This window comes from Coturnix japonica, chromosome 1, assembly GCF_001577835.2.
Source record: "Coturnix japonica isolate 7356 chromosome 1, Coturnix japonica 2.1, whole genome shotgun sequence".
Taxonomy (NCBI): domain Eukaryota; kingdom Metazoa; phylum Chordata; class Aves; order Galliformes; family Phasianidae; genus Coturnix; species Coturnix japonica.
Window position 1 is genome coordinate 170,659,906 of NC_029516.1, and position 19,177 is coordinate 170,679,082.

Below are 19,177 nucleotides of genomic sequence, written 5' to 3' on the forward strand. Positions count from 1 at the left end.
TGTTCATGCTCAATGCAGAGTGCCACATTTTGCCTTCATTCTCAAGCAGACCCATAAAGTCTTACACTGACAAGCTCAGGCAGGAAGGTGAACAGAAATTTTGTTTTGACATAACCTGCAATAAGGACAGATGTAATTTGTAGGCAGTCTGAACTTTTAGGTTGGAGCAGGCTGCTTACATGACAAAATAGATACCAGATGGTTGCACTGTCCTTGAATTCAGAACATAGACAACTATTATAGATGTTACTATGTAGGTAGTGAATACTAGTGCCACTGACTGGATATCATGTTAATCAGAATTGTAGAGGTTTTGTAGGCTGAATGACAATATTTTTCTAAAAGTAATCAAATATTATTTCTCAAAGTTAGGACATTTTGATGAACTTGGGTTGGACAAGTTAAGTGATCAACAACTGCATGAGTTTAGGATTAATTCATTGGAAGAGCCCAGTGTTGGTTGGCCAGTACTTCAGAATCCTTTCTCCTGTCCTGCTGATATCCAGAGATGTCTTGCTGCAGAGCTATGACTCATCTTTTTCCTACCATGTGCTCTTTTCCCATATTTATTGTACCTGCTCACAAATTGCTTGAAAGTACCGTCCTAATAAGTTTGCCTAGAGAGCTTGAAAGTTCTAAGTCTTAGGTTCAGAACATCATACAGCTACAATTACAGCTAGTCTTGCATTAGAGAAGTTGGAAAGGAATAGCCTTGCTATGTAACACAGAGATATAAATACTTTTCAAGAAATGCATACTTTTGAACAATATGCATGAGTTTCATTCAATGTAGTTTTAATGCAAAAATTAACTGAAATCTAGAAATAAAATTACTCTAAGTGTATGTTTGAGGTTAAACATGAAAAAAATAATGAAAAAATTGCATAGATTATTTGAGGATCAATAGGTTTTTAACACAGATTCTTCAAATCCTCCCTGTTCAACCAAAGGATGAACAAAGATTTAGCAAAGGGCTGAATATACAAGTGCTTAAAGCACATGACTAATTTCCACATTTGTATAAATCAACAGAAGTGGTATGACAAATATATGAAAAATAAATGCTTGAACATCCTCCAATTAGAATCTGAATGGTGGACAAATTCTTATGCTACACTGAAAGCCTTTTAAATAATTTGGAGGTGCTTTACTATTTATGAGTGCAGCCAAAATCTGCCTTTTAAAAAAAATACAGAAAGGAGGAGAATAGCTTGAAATAAACCAATTGTCAGCAAGTATTGAATTATTTAGAGATTTTATTAGGACTACTGGTTTAAAACCTTGCAATTTTCTTTTCTAATCCAAAAGGAAAAAATATTACAAAAAGATTTTGAGGTCTGTAGGCAGAAATGCATGTAATCACTATGTTCCCCTTCAGCTGCTGAATGTTCTCAAATCACTCTGGCCTTCCAAATTGTTCTGGTTTTGGCTGGAATATAGCTATTTTTCTTCCTAATAGCTGGTATGGTGTTGTATTTTGGATTTAGGATGAGAATAATTTTAATAACAGTCACACTCCTTTTCCTCTTGTACGGACCTCAGAAAATTTGTTGCTGTGATATGCTGTTTAATATCTCTCCATACAGTGAAAAGCTTTGAAAGCATGATAATTTTACCTTCTTTCAAGAAAGAGTTTTTTACTCCAGTGGGTACAGATGTCACCACAAGCAAGATATTGTTCTAACAATACTTTGTTAACTTCAACCTCTTTCTCCATTTTGTGAAAAAGATAGAAAAGCAAGAACTGTGTTCTTAATGATCGGCTGCTTGAGGGTGATAGCTCAGTCTGCAGCTCAGTGTTGTTCTGGAAGAGTTTTTTTAAAGTGTTTCCAGCTCTTCCCTTGTGGAAATTTATTCAAGGAAAATAAACATTTATCATTAGTGGGCTTCTGCTCCCTTTTCATCCGCTAATGAATCCCTTCTACAAGGATTAGATGTTGATTAGATATAATGGCTGTTAATGATCTTATCTACTAAATTAAGGCAGATGTTAAGGGATTTATACTTAAAAATACCTCATGTGGTAAATCTCGGGAGTGCGTAGAAGGAAGGCAATACTGTCTGCATTAATCGTGATAATAAATTAACTGTGACCTGAAGAGGTCAAGAAGTGTACATATTATTTTGTTATAAAAATTACAACCAAAATTATTTCTCCCTTATGGGTATTTTTGAACAAAATAGGATGAAAAATATTTTCAAAAAAGTTCTGAATTCAACAAGACTTATCAATTGCTTTTATATGTAAGTTATCAAGATACTTTCTGGTAGAACTGTTAATCTGGGCTAAACTGTGGTGAAATCTCAGCTTGTCTAGGATGTGGGTCATGTTCTATTTGGAACAAAAGTTTGGGAGGAGTTCTAGTAGACTCTCTCTAAGAAGCATCTAGATATTATATGGACATGATCTGATTTGTTTGTGATTCCTCCTCTTTAAGTACTGCAGTGAGGAGAGCATGCAACTTTGATGTAACTATGACACCTTTTGATGTGAACGAAGAATTGTTATTGTTATCTTAAGCAGGCTGTTTTTTAATGGAACTTGAAGATTTAGCTTGGCAAGAAGTAGATGTATAGTTCAGAGCTGTGGGCTCCCACAACAAAAATAACAATAAGAAAGAATAAATAAAAGAGGAAGAAGAAAAATGGGGAAAGTTCTTACTATGATAAAGTAAAAAACAACAACAAAACAAAACAAAACAAAACAAAAAGCCCCACAAGATATACTCCATTAGGCTAGTCTTTGGAGTTTTCCCTCACTATTAGAAGCTGATGAGAGGTCAGGTTTTGTGTGTCTGATCTTACTGGACCAGTCAATATATGCAAAACATATTTGTATATATTCATCTCTGTGAATGAGAGAATGATTGTAATTGAAAATTAGACAATCTGCCTCACTGAAGTCACACCTGAGTGGGGATGTGTGATAGGGGCACATAAAAACAGCCTGTGGAATAGTCCTCTGGGAGCAGGGAATGTGCATAAACCTCTGCGAGATCAACCAAAGAGCCTTTACAAAAGGCTTGTATGGGTCTCAGTTTTTCATTTTTCCTTTTACAGTGCCTGTGTATTATGTTTTATCTCTATGTTTTAGAGATGTCTTTGCGAAGGGATATGGCTTTCTAAGTTCTTGATTTGACAGCATGTGCAAGGCTGGTCTTTTAGCAAGAGAATTCTTGGATTATGGCCTTCTAACTGAATTTAGTAATATTTTAAGATATTTTAATACTTTGGATATCAGAATATGCTTTTTTCTTTTTCCAGTCCTTCCATTATCGTCAATTTCTGGCTAAGATCATCTGAGTCTTTTATAAATACAGCACAATATTGCAACCAAATTGATGTTCAAGATTTTTCTTTTTTTTTTTTTCTTTTTGGCATCCTGATGTAATGATTAAGAGCAGAAATCACTGATAAAATTGCAATAATGAGTGAAATTTATCTTGTGCAGAATTGCAGAATTAAGCCTGAATAAGATGTATGTGGGATATTAGCCTCCAAATGGTTTTCTTAGGAATGAATTTAATTAACAATAAATATAATTATTATAATTATTTAATTTTATTTAATTATAAGTTTATTTTATTTTATTTTTATATGAAAGTTTTGCTGGATTTTCAGTCTGTCCACATAACTCAGCATTTAGCAGATAAGAATCGGGTTTTTGAAAAGATTTTTGACAATGTTGTACAGGCTGTTTTTTAGAATTCAGTTCTAAAATTTGAGGTATCTTCAGAGGAACTAATTAAGAGAAATCAAGAATGTATTTACTGAAAAGTAGTTTTAAAGTGACTATCCAAAAATAATAGTCTTTCAAAAACATCTGTTTGAGCTCCTGAGACTTGTCAAAATTCAGAGGCTCCCTGTATTGTATCTGTGTGGGATGGAGTTAATTCATGATTTATTTTAGATTTATGTTGGAAGCAGTGTTGATAACACAGTGTTTTAATTTTTGTTGAACCATGTTTGTACAGTCCCAAGGCCTTGTCTGTTTCTCACTGCTTCCCTAAGAGAAAGCTGCTGCAGTAGGGACACAACCAGGGCAACTGACACACAATGTAAAAAGATATATTCCATGCTATATAATGTTATACTCAGCAATAAAAACAGAGGTTAGGGGGGTTTTGAGTAAGCAGTAGATGCTGGGGATTCTCATGCCAACTGCTATACAAAATAACACTGAATATCTGGTGGATGAATAAACCAGTTCCACGATTTTAAGATTTTATTTTAAAGTTATTTTTTATTTTTCCAATAAAGCTCAAAAAACACTTCCCAAATAGTCAAAGAGTTTCTTATGTATTCAGCACTGACTTCAGAGCTGCTGTGGCTCATTTTGATAAGGACATGGTGGACCAGATACATGACCACATATAGGCATCTGTCAGGTCCAGCACAAGGATCAAGAGCTACTACCTGGATACTTAACATCACTAGGATCATTGAGATGGTGGATTAGAGAACAGGACTGGAGCAGATACCGTACAAAAAGAGACTGAAAGAGCTGGGAATTTTAGCATGAAGAAGGTTCAGGGCAGACCTTATTGGTGTGTTAAGGTGGACCAAGTCTTTTTGCTATAGTCATTGGAAGGAAAGAGGTGATTGATAGTCATAAATGGGAATACGTAAAATCCCATTTAAAGATCAGAAAAACATTTTCTTTTATTTGGTTAATTTATAGAAAGGGCAATCAAGCACTCGAAAAGACAAGCTGTGATCTCCAAAATTAGACACATTCAAGGGCAGCCTTCTCTAGCTGATCTTGCTTTGGAAAAGGTGATGGACTAGACATTCCACAATACATTTGCTTAGGAGAGATGCTGTGACAATGTTCCTTGCTCTCAAGGTTGCACACTTTTTTTTTTTTTTTTTTTTTTAACGTTATGCTGGTAATTTACAAGATCATTCCAGCAATCAACTAAAAGTCACCTTATCTACCTGCTAACATTTTTCCTGCTCTACAGATTATCTGATTCTACCTTTGAACTTTCTCCCTCAAACACCTGTTTTTTATAAAGAATGAACTGGAAAAAAGTATGACAAGATTTTCAGTTACACTGGGATAGTACTCCACTCTTATGGGTGCCTTATGAAATAAGGCCCTGTTATGTCTCTGCCCACTTTCACCACAAAGTCAAGAAGCCAAGTGCCCTGGGATGTCTATTCTGTTCTTCAGTGCTGCTTCAGGGAGAAAAATTTTCCTTTATTTTTCAGAGAACTGATACCCCAAAAGTCAGGATACAAACTGTCAGAAAGAAATGAATTCCTGTTAAAACCAGGAGCACCATGTTGTAGGTCGTATTGCTTTTATATGGCATATGTGTGAGACTGATACTGGAAGATGACGTCCAATTTTGCTCATAGACTTTTACAGACATATCAGAGCTCAAAATAAAGGAAAACTGAGATAGGATTAACACAAACAATTTAAATGTGTATGATGTACTGTGAATGTACCAAGTATTGCATTACAATTTACAAAATTTTAGGGGTGATTTGAGCAATCTTTCAGTTCCAGTGACTGAAAGCTAGGGCTACACATTTTCACACTGAAGGAAAATATATGATGACAATGGGAATAAATAATCATGGGAAGACATTATCACAGGAAACTGTCAATTCATCGTCACTTTGAATACTCATTAAAGATAAAATTTCTTTATATACAAATGAAAGAAAAATATAGGTGAATATTGATACTCCATTAGGAATAAGTTTTATTTCTTTGGGACTTAAACTTTGCTATATTTCTAAGAGGATTTCCAAGGACTGGGAATTCCATTACTGATGTTGGATGTTGCATTTTTAATACACATGTTCTTCCTGAAGAACTGTGACAGTATTTGGTCACTCATCATTTTCATGATGGAAGTTTGAGTTGTAAATTTGTAAACAATATGTTAGGGTGATCTGTAGTCAAAAGAAGAAAAAATGCAGACTTCAAGGAGCAACTTTTCAACTGAAGTAGTACAACAGTTGGTACCTCTAATCTTTAGATCTTTATAAAAATTGGTAAGTTCCCCTCTCATTTTTGTTTTGTTTTGTTTTGTTTTGTTTTTCCCCATCTGAACAGCCTCAGATATGTTAGCCTTTCTACATACAAGAGATGCTCCAGGACTCTGGAACTGGACACAGTACTCCAGATGTGGTCTCAATAGGGCGAAGTAGAGTGGGAGGATAACTTCCCTTGAAATGCAGCATAGGATACTATTGGCCTTCTTTGCCACAATGGAAAACTGGTGGTTCACAGCCAAGCTTTTGTCCACCAGGGCACCCAGGTGCTGGTGCTACTCCTACAACTTTTCTGCAGGCCAAAATACGAAAATTATACTTTTTTAACAGTCACAGAACTGACTACTGCTAAACTTTGTTGTTCGCCTATATGACTTAACGACAATAAAACTACCATGTGATCCTCTTTATTCTCCATGTATAACATACAGCAATAAGGTTAAGACTCTTCACCTCCCTACAGCATTAACAAATAAGGTTTGTCCTCACTTCCTCACGGAGAAAAATTTTATTGGACTTCAAGAAAAGTGAGTTCTTGGTTTCACCTTTAAAACTGAGCATGGTTGCTCATTAGTTTTGAATGTCCAGTCATTTTTTTTTCATGTATTACATATCAAATTGCTTGGAAATTAATGCCTTTTGAACTATAATACTGAGCAATTAATATAATTAAAACAATTTTTTTTTTAATTTTATTTTTTATTTTTTATTTTCGGGGATACCAAAATAACCAAAATTGTGGTCTGATGAGAAACAAAAATAAGAAGCAAGAACATTCCATCATAAAGCATTCAGCATCCTGTAATCTGTTTTAACAGCAATTACTTCAAAGTATTTCAAAGTAAACAGTGTGTAATAATTGTCATGGTTTTGTGCTGTTGCTGTCAATATTCTACATCATAACATCATGTGCAGTATGAATCATTAGCTGGGGGTATAAATAGTGGAATTGTGTACAAAGGAAAAAGGGTTAAAGAGAAAGTAAGTTTATGTTTATAACTGAACAATATGGATTGCTAAGGGAAATTTATATGGTATTAAGGGTGTTTGAATGGGACAAACTGTTTTGATGGTATAAGAAAGTGTAATTGAGGGTATGTGAAAGTGCAATAGAGGGTATGTGAAAGTGTAATTAAAGCTATGTGGAAGTGTAATTAAGGGTATGTGGAAGTGTGGAAGGTGGAAGCATGAGCTCTTGTTCTGTGGAATGGCAGCGTCCCGAGTACTCAGCTCTCGGAGGAGAATTACACATCCCAGAGGATGTTGCGGCCAGAGATAAGTCACTGGAGGAGGACATATATAATCTTGCTCCCAGGCTGGAACGCTTTCTTCTTCTCTCGCTCTCTCTCTGCGTTCCAGCCCTTTCGCCTAGAGTGTGTCTGGTTTGAATCCCCCTGTGGCGCAAGTGGTAGAAGTGTCACTCTGCTACACAGGAGGCTCGAATCCCGGGAGTTGGACTCGATGATCTCTAAGGTCCCTTCCAACCTGCATGAGACTGTGACTATGATACTGTGATTTGTTAGCCTCAATTATATTGTATTATATTGTGTTATCTTGTATTCCAATATCGTATTTAGTAAAATAAGTTTCCTCCTTAGAATGCTGCCACTGTTTTTGTCCATTCCCCTCTTTCCCTTCATTTCCAGGGCAGTGGCCCCTGTCACGGGCACAGGTAAATCTAGGTAACCCGTGACAATAATAAATAAATACATTTTATTAGGCCTTAGAAATATGATCTATTACCAGTTATCAAAATCATTAACAATTGTTATAAGTGCTGGCCAATCAAAATAATGTTGAAAATCCCCAGGTGCTACTGACAGCCTTATCAAATATAATATTCTGCTTTTCGTGGGGTGTACAAGTGAATTCAAGATATCTGTTTTCCCAGCTGACAAGACACATAAATATGAAACTGAAACTAGAAAACAATGATTATGGCTGTTAAATTGATTTAAAGTAATATATGGCATGTGAATTGTGGCACTCACTTCACTGCAGTTGTTTAAAATAAAACTGGCATGGCAGATTGAGAACATAATTTATAGTGCATAAGAGTTGAGAAATATTGCCTTCACTGAAAGGAGCAATTTATTGTCTGTGGAATAATGCAGTGAAGATGTTACAAAGAGAGCTTAAATGTTGGTGATTAGTTTACATAAAAGACCATGATTTTGCTTATTAGATTTTTCTGTTTCATTGAATTCCAAAGCATGTACAACAACTATTTAACCTATTTAAACACATTCTGCTATTAATTAGCTACTGAGGCCTGAAACAGTCCATGTTTTTGCTGTAAGTCTTAAGTGGCATGAGGATAATATTCTTTAGTACATATTCCCAGCTCCACTTCCAGGAGCCAGGACCTGGAAAAAGTATTATGTGTATTTGATCTCTTCTTATTCTTCCTTAACATCTGCTGTTATACAAGTTGGGGAAATTAAGTCATTCTTGCATTATATTGGGTCAGTAGGAAAAGTTGACTTTACTTGATCTCCCAGATTGTACAGCCATTTGAAACTCATTCTGCAATGTAATGATGAGACCCTTGGAAGTGTTCTTATATTTGTAAATGTTGTCCAGAACTGATTTTTTTCACCTTCCCAAAGTATGCACTATGAATCTTATGGCTCTTGGTTATATAATGAGGTTTTTACTTGGGTTGGAGTATCAGTGAGACTGATCACTCCTGATGTATTCAGAATAGTATAGGTATTGTCACTCCTACATTTTTATGCATTTTCACAAGTTCTCCTTGATATCTGTACAGAAGTGAAACAGTGAATGAAGAGGTCAGTTATCTCTGAAACTTAGCGATGTACTATTTTTTATTAATATGAATTCTCCAGAGATGAAGAAGTGTTAAAGAGTCTAGAAAAAAATCAATAGGATGTTTGACAGGAAAGTTACATTCTTTGAAAGATACATAATTTACAGACCTTAATCCTTTGTAAATATTTATTTCATTGATTTCTCTCCCACACCCTTTACTGTTTATGTGTGCTTATCAGAAAACACCTTTAAGAGGTTTTATTTTACTGCAAAAATGAAGTTATGCCCAAAAAGATTCATGATTACCAAAATACTGCCAATCAAAACTAATCTGACTATCCACCATTTCATAATTAATATCAAACATAAACAAACTGAACATTTTCACTGCCAGATATAAAGTAAAAATCTTTCTCAACTCATACAATTTTGTTTCAGGTGTTTGGAAGACTAATATGCTCCAAGCAAATACACATATTGTGAAAACATAATCACATCTCATATTCAGCCTTTATTATTGGTAAAAACTGTAAGTTAGTTCAGATGAAATAACCGATTCCCATCTCACTTCACTTTGTGTCTTATGGTGCAACTAATCTATAAACATGCACATATAAAGTATGCTGCAACAAGAGCTGAAAAACTAGAACTAACATTGAGATTCTCTTTCCTCTTTGCTAGCTTTATGCAGATTTTCACAGAAAAATTATATTTATTAACCATAGTTACTTTCAGAAGTGTAGTTTCTCTGCATCATTTTATTACTCTATAGATAACCATAGAGTATTAAAATTTATTACTAATAAGGTGTAACGTGGTTTTATAACACAAATAAAGTTTCAGAGTTGGTTATTCTTTTTATTTTAAAAATTAATATATCCTTTTAAGTATTTTAGTTATTAACAACAAGTTTTACATTTCAATACAGTGATGTATTATGGATTCCAGTTATATTCTATTTTATATTTAATCACTTAGATACTACTATGGTGAACCAATAATTTAAGTGACCAATTTTTATGTAATTTGTCAGGGCATTTATCAAAACTATAATTCAAGCAGCTTAAAACTAAGAAAAAAAGTCACTGAATATTCTTACCTCTAATTGCTAGAACTATTTTTAGAACCATAGCTCTCAAAAAAAAAAAAAAAAAAAAAAAAAAAAAAAGGTATGGAGCATTTTCACACACAGGGTGGTGACGCATGGAACAGGTTACCCCAAGGAGGCTGTGGATGCCCCATTCCTATAGACATTCAAGGCCAGGATGGATGTGTTTCTAGGCAGCCTGGTCTGGTGGTTGGTGAAACTAAATGATATTTGAGGTCCTTTTCAAACCAGGCCATTCTGTGTTTTTAAACAACTGATTCATGTTCATGCTCAGGCTTCAAGCATTTCAAAATCAGTTTTGTTTCTACCAAAAGATATTTAAATAACTCAGCTGTCACAACATTAGCACCATGCTATGACACAAAAAGTATTCTGCTCCATTTGGAAAGGTTTTCAAATATGGGTTATATCTCAAAATTTTTCATGCAGTATATGTAGTAACTTCTCTCTCTCTCCTTTTTTTTTTTTTTTCCTTTTTTTTTCACTTTAAGATATTTTTTATTTTTGTAAAGTAATTATTAGTCATTATAACAGAACCCTCGTCTTGACTGTGATATCTGTAAAACGGATATTTGTTCTCAGATCCCCCCAAATTTTTATTGTCCTTATCTACAGTGTAAACCCAAGAGAAGATACTGTACTTAATCAGTCATTTATGGTTTTTTAGCCGTGCTTCTAAAAATGTTATGGAGATGTTTGATGTTTGAGGTGTAAGGAAACAAGAATTGATGTAGGTGGAGCTATATAATTCATTTGCACTCTTGATTAAATAAAAAACTCAATTCGGATAAAGACTGTCAATCATTTTAATTCAGTTTAAAACATTACTTTCAACTAAATTGACACAAAAATTCACAGAAAAAACTTCCATTCAGTGTCATCACAGGTCTCCACTATATGCACAGTTCTGTAGATTGTGTGGAGAAGAACAGAATACTAGTTCTGCTCTCCTAAAAAACTCCAGTTTCTGAACACAAACTTGTTTAATCCTGTATGAAAACCCAAAATTTTTGATCCATCTCATGAAATCATGGATAGTCTTGATCTTACAACACTGGATGGCAGCCACATCATATTCCCTGGCTGTTTATTTTAATGATTGATTGCTCCTGTGGTTACATTAAAAATAAAACATACATCTTTACATTTAGATAGCTTTCTGGTCAAATCAGTTGTTCTTGTTAAGATTTTCTAAGGTAGTTTAAGGAACCTAATGTATTTTACCTCTGATTAGTGCATCAAATTTCTAAGTGAGACACCACTTCATTTTTAAATATACATACTTTTTAAAGTGGGTATACTGGAAGGAGGATAGTGGAGGGATACTGAAATACTGAAAGGACTGGAGCAATTTTGTGAGAAGAGGCTCAGGCATTTCTTAGCTTGGAGAAGAGGAGACTCAGGAATCTTATGAATGTCTACATATACCTGAAAGGAGAGTGTAAAGAGGATGAAGCCAAGCTCTTTTCAGTGATGCCCAGTGCCAGGACAAGAGGCAATGATCACAAACTGGAAGACAAGAAGTTTCCTCTGAACAGCAAGCAGCACTACTGTGCTGTGTGTGATGGACTTCTGAAACAGGTTATCCTGTTTTATTTGAGAGGTGATAGGCTCTTTTCCATGGAGGATCACCAAAGTGTTGGGCACCCTGCTTTGGGTGTCCCTGGTGGAACAGAATTGGTCCAGATGAACCCAGAAGTCTCTTCCAACCTCAAATGTTCCATGATGTTCAAGGAATGATTTGTTGTTGTATTGATGGACATGGTTTAGTGGGAGCTATTGGTGATAGGTGAACGGTTGGACTGGATGATCTTTTAGGTCTTTTCCAACCTTGGTGATTCTAGGATTCTATGATCAATACTACCATGAATGGAATGGCTGTCTTCCTATTTTCCATCTGTAGACAAGTATTTGCAAAACTGTCATGTACAGAAAACATTTAAAAGCAGTTTCCCTGTAGCAGCCTGCAAAATAAACTGTTGCTTAATGAGAGGAAAGATAGCATGAAATATTATATATTATTTAAAAAAAAGCATATCACAGAATTATAGAATTAGAGAATCATAGAATGGCTTGGGCTGAAAGGGACCTCACAGATCACACTGCTGAATTACCTGTTCCTAGCAATATGTGGTTTATAGATCATATATTTTCTGGAAACTGGAATACAGTAACTTTTGTTCCCCCATCCTTAGATTAGGTATGAGGAGACAAGCAACTCAGTCAGCAAGAGCAGTAATGCAGAATTTATGAGTATGTGCATAAATAGTATTCTGAAAACATATAAATGTGAAGGTAAAACCAGGAGGCTCCTTCTGAGTTTGGATGCACCCACAGTTAAGCAGTCCTTCACAAGAGATTTTCAGCCTTATAATTCTGACTGTAGTCTGAATTTGGGTGCCTGTGTTCTATGCTAAGCAACCAAATTATTTCCTGGATCTTTCACTTTCTTAACACAATCCGTCTTCAAAAAGCAGAAGTATTAAGTTATTGCACTGCTGGGGATAGTGATATCTATCTATAGTTAAAGCATAAAATTGATACACTCAAAGGGGAACTTCAGGATTATATGGGATTGTGTGAAGTTCAATTCATTAGTTCACTGAACTTAATTTCTTTTTTCTGGGGTTAATTGTGGAGAAATGAAAGAAAAATGTGTAAAAATGATTTTCTGAAGAGCAAGTGAACCACTAAGTGTGCGAGAAATTCTGAACATGGAATTAATTTTCTTTGTCTGTTTGCCAGAACTCTGTGTCCTGAAGAAAACAGTTAGGCTTTGGAGTGTAACACATTTTAGTCAATAAAGCAATGCATCACTATGTGAAGGAAACAAAAAAAAAAAAAAAAAAAAAAAAAAAAAAGATTTATTTTAAGAAGAGCTTTGTACTGTTTCTTAGCAAGGTATTTAATTTGTCAGTAACCCTAATTAATGGACAAAGATGCTGGAAATCATGGCTGTGCATTAATTTACTGTTCCATGTCTTCAATGCAGAATGCATATCCTTGAGATGAAAGTAAGCACAATTCACTGAAGCATTTTATTTTGAAATACTAGAGCACTGAGCTTTTAAGCTCAAGGAAATGCATCATATCTCCTTGGTTCTTGTGAGAAGCACGGCTCTGAATAAGTCAAACTAGACATATTCAACTAGAAAGTTGAATACTACTAGAGAAAGATTGATAAGAATGTAACCATGGATACAGAGTATATGTTTGAAAAGCACACAAAAAAGAATGGATTTTTGGTTAATTGTTTCTTTCTTATCTGAAAAGCTTGGAAAACTTGCTGGATTATTTTATGTGAGCTAGCATAGAAAGCAGAAGGTGGATATTGTATCAAATAATTTTCTTGTCCTGAATGAAATCAGACTGTTTAGAATCAGAAAATAAAGATCAGGGATTGTGATATTTAGTGGCTGTCCAGTGTACTTTTGTAAAATTGTCTGAGTTGGAAGGGACCTTTAAAGGCCATCTAGTCTAACTTCCCTGCAATGAACAGAAACACCTTCAATGAGGAATGGCTTTAAACCAAGAGGGGGGAAATTTAGGTTAGACATTAGGAAAACAATTATTTACTCAGGAGGTGATAAGGCAGTTGAACAGAATGCCCAAAGAATGCCCTCCATCCCTGGAGGCACTCAAGGTCAGGTGGGATGGGATCCTGAGCGGCCTGAGCTGGCAACCAGCCCATGGCAGGGGATTTGGAGGTGGATAGTATTGAATTTCTCTTCCAATATAAACCATTCTATGATTCTGTGATGCTAGATCAGGGTGCTTAGAGCTTTGTCCACCCTAACCTTGAATGTCTCTAAGGATGGGGCTTCCGCCTTAGAGAAGAACTCTCTCAGGAACCTGTGCCAGTGCTTCACTAATGTTATTGTAAAACATTTCTTCCATATATCCAATCTACATCTCCCCTCTTTTAGTTTGAAACCTTTTCCCTTTGTCCTATCAGAACAGACCCCGCTGAAGAGTCTGTCCCCTTTTTTTCTGTAGCTCCTCTTTAGTTACTGAAAGAAAGCTATCTGGTTTCCCCAGAGCCTTCTCTTCTCCAGGTTGAACAATCCTAGCTCTCTCAGCCTGTCCTCACAGGAGAGATGTTCCATCCCTTGGGTAATTTTTGCTGCCCTTCTCTGGATATGCTCCAGCAGCTTCATGTCTCTCCTTTGTTGAGGACTCCATGCTTGGACACAGTGAGGTCTCATAACACAGAGCAGAAAGGCAGGATCACCTCCCTCAACTTGCTGGCTGTGCTACTTTTGATGCAGCCCAAGATACCATTTTACATTTCTGTATTAACAGCAAAAAAACTGAATGCAAGTTCACTGTGATCTGCCTTTTCTTGTTGTTTTATCTTTACTGTCTTCTATACTACTGTGTAAATACAAATACACTGTCATTGTTATAAGAGGGCCCTTTGGGTCATGTCTTGACTGAGTTAAATGTCCACATATAAGAGCATCTAAAGTTTCTAATCTTCTGATAATTAGGTATGAGAATTTGCTTACACATAACGCAACTCTCTTCTGACCTGCATTCCTAGCTTGCTTTCTGTACATACTCATCTGAGAGAGGAGGCAGATTATGCATAGATATAGTTGTAATGTGGGGTTTCACTGGACTCATACACACAAAACCATGATTAGCCCTATTGCTGATATACCCACAGTGCAGGACTTCTCTGACAGACTGTGGCAAGTGCAAGGCTTTCAAAATACTGGAGTCAGTATTATATTTCTGGAGTTCCTATTATATTTCTTAATGTTGACTTTTGCAAGGAAGTTGCCTCTTTGTGAAAACAACTCTTAGGACTATACTTGAAGTTCATTTTAGAATTTCATGAAGTCTTCTCCGGCAGCAGAAGGAATAAAGATCTGAAAAGCTCTTTTCTTTCGTTCCCTGGTCATGTATACTCCTTGCTGAATGGCATCAGCTCCTTAGTTCAAATTGTTTGTGGATGCCACTTAAATGTGGTATTTGATGTCTTCTAGCATTATATTAAGTGAACCTGCACATTCTTCCTTTCTTTCTCATACTCAGTGTTACAGAAACTATAGAGGAATGTGGCTCAGAAGTTCCAGGAGTTAGAAAAGTCACATGAGCACGACCTTTTCTAATGGTTCTCTCTCTGGGAGAACAATTTGACCTGACACAAATCATTCTGATTGCACGAGACCCTGAATATTTGAATGATACTTAGCATTTCACATGCTAACTGAGAAACTGTTTTTTCTGAGGCCAAATATAATGACACCCAGGAAAGCTGGTAGTAAAATGTTCCGACCATTTGGGAGAAATGACCTTGAAATTGATCAAAGTCCAATGAGTTATTAAAAATTGAGCAAAAAATTGGTAGAGTAAGAGAAAATATGACTCGTACTCAAGGAACCTGAATTATAAATGCATTTTATTGACTCACTCCAATTCCCAGAAGAACGAAAGACTGCTAAGAATCTACCTTCTCTTTAAAGAATTTTTAGTCGGCGGCTGCATTTTGAAATTTCTCTGTATTTCAAAATCTATCAGCGATGTACTCAGTCTCCAGTGGCAGTCTTCTGCTCAGCTTCTGGTTATCTAAACTTGTGAGTGTGTCAGAGTTCCATATTTATTTTCAGTGTTCTAGGAATTTAATAGATTAGGTTAGGGAGTTAGATCTGCTAACATCCCACTATGTAGAACCACACAGTGTGACTCAATCACTCTTACACTAGGCCTCCTAGGAGTTTTCCCAGAGCAGATTTCTCTCTACTTTTCTACCTCCTCAGTACTGCAAATCATCTGATGTAGAAACCCAAAGTTATAAATTTCCTTTCTTACCCATGTGAGGTTCCATTCCTTCTGAATTCAGTGAAATATTCCAGCAAAAATAAAAACTGAGTGAAAATGAAATTGATCCTGGTGAATCGCACTAGCATGAGAATAGACAAACAATAGTGTTGCCCCTTATTTGGAATGTTGTACTTGAATATAAATAATAAAACATTCACAGAAGCTGTAATTTGTCTGTAGCACTCAGTCTTTTAAGTTTCCTAAAGACATATTGAGACTGGAAGGACTGGTAGCACTTCATCCTTCCATCTGAGTTGGCACATCATGTGAAATATGTCCATTCATTGTCAAATTATATGAAGTAACAGAGTAACCAGGCACAGAATGGTGTGTATGAGAAGAGTAGCTTCTTGTTTAGCTTCTTACATACCTTCTTGTGGGTTCTGATATTTTTTGAGGAGATGAAAGGCTTGCCATAATATTTTGCATCCATTTCAGCCTTGGATTACTATTATACTTATGCTCAGACTCATTTTTATTGTGACTCGGGTGAAAGAAACAAGGTTTAGGTTGCAGTTTTTCGTTATCATTAATCTCTAAATGACAGAGTTTGGATGCTCTTGCTATGAAAGAATCCATGCCAAGCAGTTGTTAAAACAGAACTCAGTCTACAGGAAGACAAAATTTTGGTGTGGTGGAGAAGCTTTCAGCTCAGCTCTGAGGAACAGTCGCCTCGGGGAACCCGTGCTGGGAATGGAACTCTGAGAAGCAGAGGAAAACCATGACAGCATAAGACAGAGTAGAGGAAAGTTGGGGAGAACTAGGGATCAGTAGAAAGAAACCATTATGCACTTAATTATTCTGTCCTGCCCAAGCCTCTACATTTCCAATGTGATTGAGATTTGTCAAGTGCAACCCACACAAAAAAAAGAGGAAAGTCTAAGCTTGTAAGAGCAAGGACAAGGCTTGGGCTTATGTTGAACCTGGTGAAGGAAAATATTTCCTTCTCTGGAGATATTTAAAACCTTCTTAGATGCATTTGTAAAATATACTGGAGAACTGACATTAGCAGAGAGGTTGAACTAGATGGTCTCCAGAGGTCCCTTCCAACCCCTACAATTCCATGATTCTATGATTCTGTGAAAAGATGCTTCCTTAAATATTTAATTACTTAAATTTTATTTTTCTCAATACTCATATGAGTGAGTAGTTTGTGTGTGTGTGTGTGTGTGTGTGTGTGTGTGTGTAGTTTTTTGTTTGTTTTGTAAGGCTAAAAATAATTCAGTTGAGTAAAATCTTCCTGAAATGAGACTGTTTTTAGCACTACAGTCACAGAATCAAAGTGAAATCTATGGATATCTATTCTATCTGACTATATTCAGACCTAAAATAATAACTTCTCTCATATCCTTTTGTTGTCCTGAAAAAGAATGAATAGATTTCATTAGAGACACCTGAAAACAATTAATAATTTTGGACGTGCATAGGAAGGCTGTCTCTGTAATAGGGACAGGAAGACTGTATGGTGAGTGCTCTGATAGAAGTTATGCACTATACTACATATGAATATATAATGAAAGAGGTGCTATGGACCATTAGTTACCTTCCCTCATGATAAATCTACCCTTGAAGTTAAATCCTAGTACTTTGCTACTAGTCCTGCGGAAAGTCACAAACTTCAGGTGATTTTAGGATTTTGGATCACATTCTTCCAGATATTTTATTGCACCCCTTCTTCAAAATAAGAAATTGCTGTTTTTTGATTCTCTGATGCTCACTATCAGAGGCCAGGTTGCATTAGTTCTAGACAACCTGTGAGCTACTACTATAAACTTTGTTTTCTGTGTTTTCTGAAGTATTTAGCACTAATGATTCTAGGCAAACAGATATGTATAGTGCTTTTTTAATTATTATTTTTATTTATTTATTTATTTATTTGTTTGTTTGTTTATTTTGAGCAGGTTCAGTCATAGAATTCCCCAGATGCATCCAGCTCTGCCTTAAGGTTCTGGGTATTTCATTCAGTCTCTTGTTCACCTGTATATTCTTTATAACTACTGATTTGATTCTGTGCATCTTTTTTAAATGACATTTTTTCCTAACAAATAAAGTAAAATATTAATAAAAATGAAATGCATCCTCAGTCTTGGAGACACTTTAGAAGCCCATCCAGGCTGCTTACATTTGACATCTCCCATGAACTGTGTTTTCACATTAGATACTTCATTACCTCTGCTTTCAGCTTTGTCCTGAAAATAATTCGTCCTGCTTCAGCTTGGTATTGTGCGTCCTGCTTGTACTCATTTTCTTTAGATCATTTACAGAATGAGTGAAGCTCAGTAAATTAAGCCAACCAGACTGGAGTGAGTGGGTGTGGTCCCACATGACATTCTTATCTCTAAATTGAAGAGATAGAAAAGAGTCCTTGGCCAGAATTCCTAATGCTATTAGTATGCTCAGGTAATTTTGCAAATCCAATAAAATCTATTCAAAAATTTTATTATCTGTTTTAGATAAGCAGATATTGTTTTGTCCAGAAAGCTGGGTGCTTAGAAGACAAAAACTGTTTGCAACCTGTTGATCTACTTAAGTTAATTGCAAAGGCTATGTGATATCAGTATCAATTTGCTCTACTTCACTGCTGACACTTGATATTTTCAAGACCTGTATAAAATAATCAGCTCTCATCATGGAAAAGGTTTTTTCTGTATTCATATAAATTGCCTGCTAATTTCTGTTACTTGTCTGTTATTCTTTGCCATTGTGCTTCTTTTATTTTGTATTCAGGACTTTCTGGCCAAATTTCCTGAGACTGTATGTCCTCATCCTCGATCTCAAGTCAGATTTTTCTTTATTTTGTTCTGTGCTGAGATCTCTGGATACGTTTTCCTTGTGCCTTCTGTATATGCTGGCTTAAAACCCTGTATTCTTATTCTTCAGTACTTTACAACAATACGTAGCTGTGAATTATTTTTCAGGGAGTCATGGAAGAATGCATCTGTCCTTTTCAAGGAGGCAGAGGAAGCCTTCCTGCAGTTCAGTAGTGCTACTACCCATCTCCCAAGTTTAATTTCTATGTATTTTCCTGTGTTATTTATTTGTACAGTTGCAGCAGGAAGGTGTTTACTTCCAGTTAATGGAAGTGAAGCAAATGTCTACCAAAGTTCATATTGTTATAGCCTATGAGATATGCTTGTATGCAATATATATCTCATGCTATCAATATATGAAAGATTTAACAGTCTTCTGTAGATTTATAGTAGACTACCTGTGTCAATAGGAATCATAATGAATTGAGAGATTCAGAAATGCTCAATAACAAAGGACTGTTACAGTAGAATGTTTATGTGTTTGAAATAAACTATTGTAAAATTATTCCTCCATTAAACTCTCAGTTAAATCACTGAACAGCTGGGCTATCATAATTACTTATTCCAAAAAATAAATGTTAAAAATATCTGTAACATAATGAACACAAATAAAGTATTTTCTGAGCACACATTTATCTTATTTATT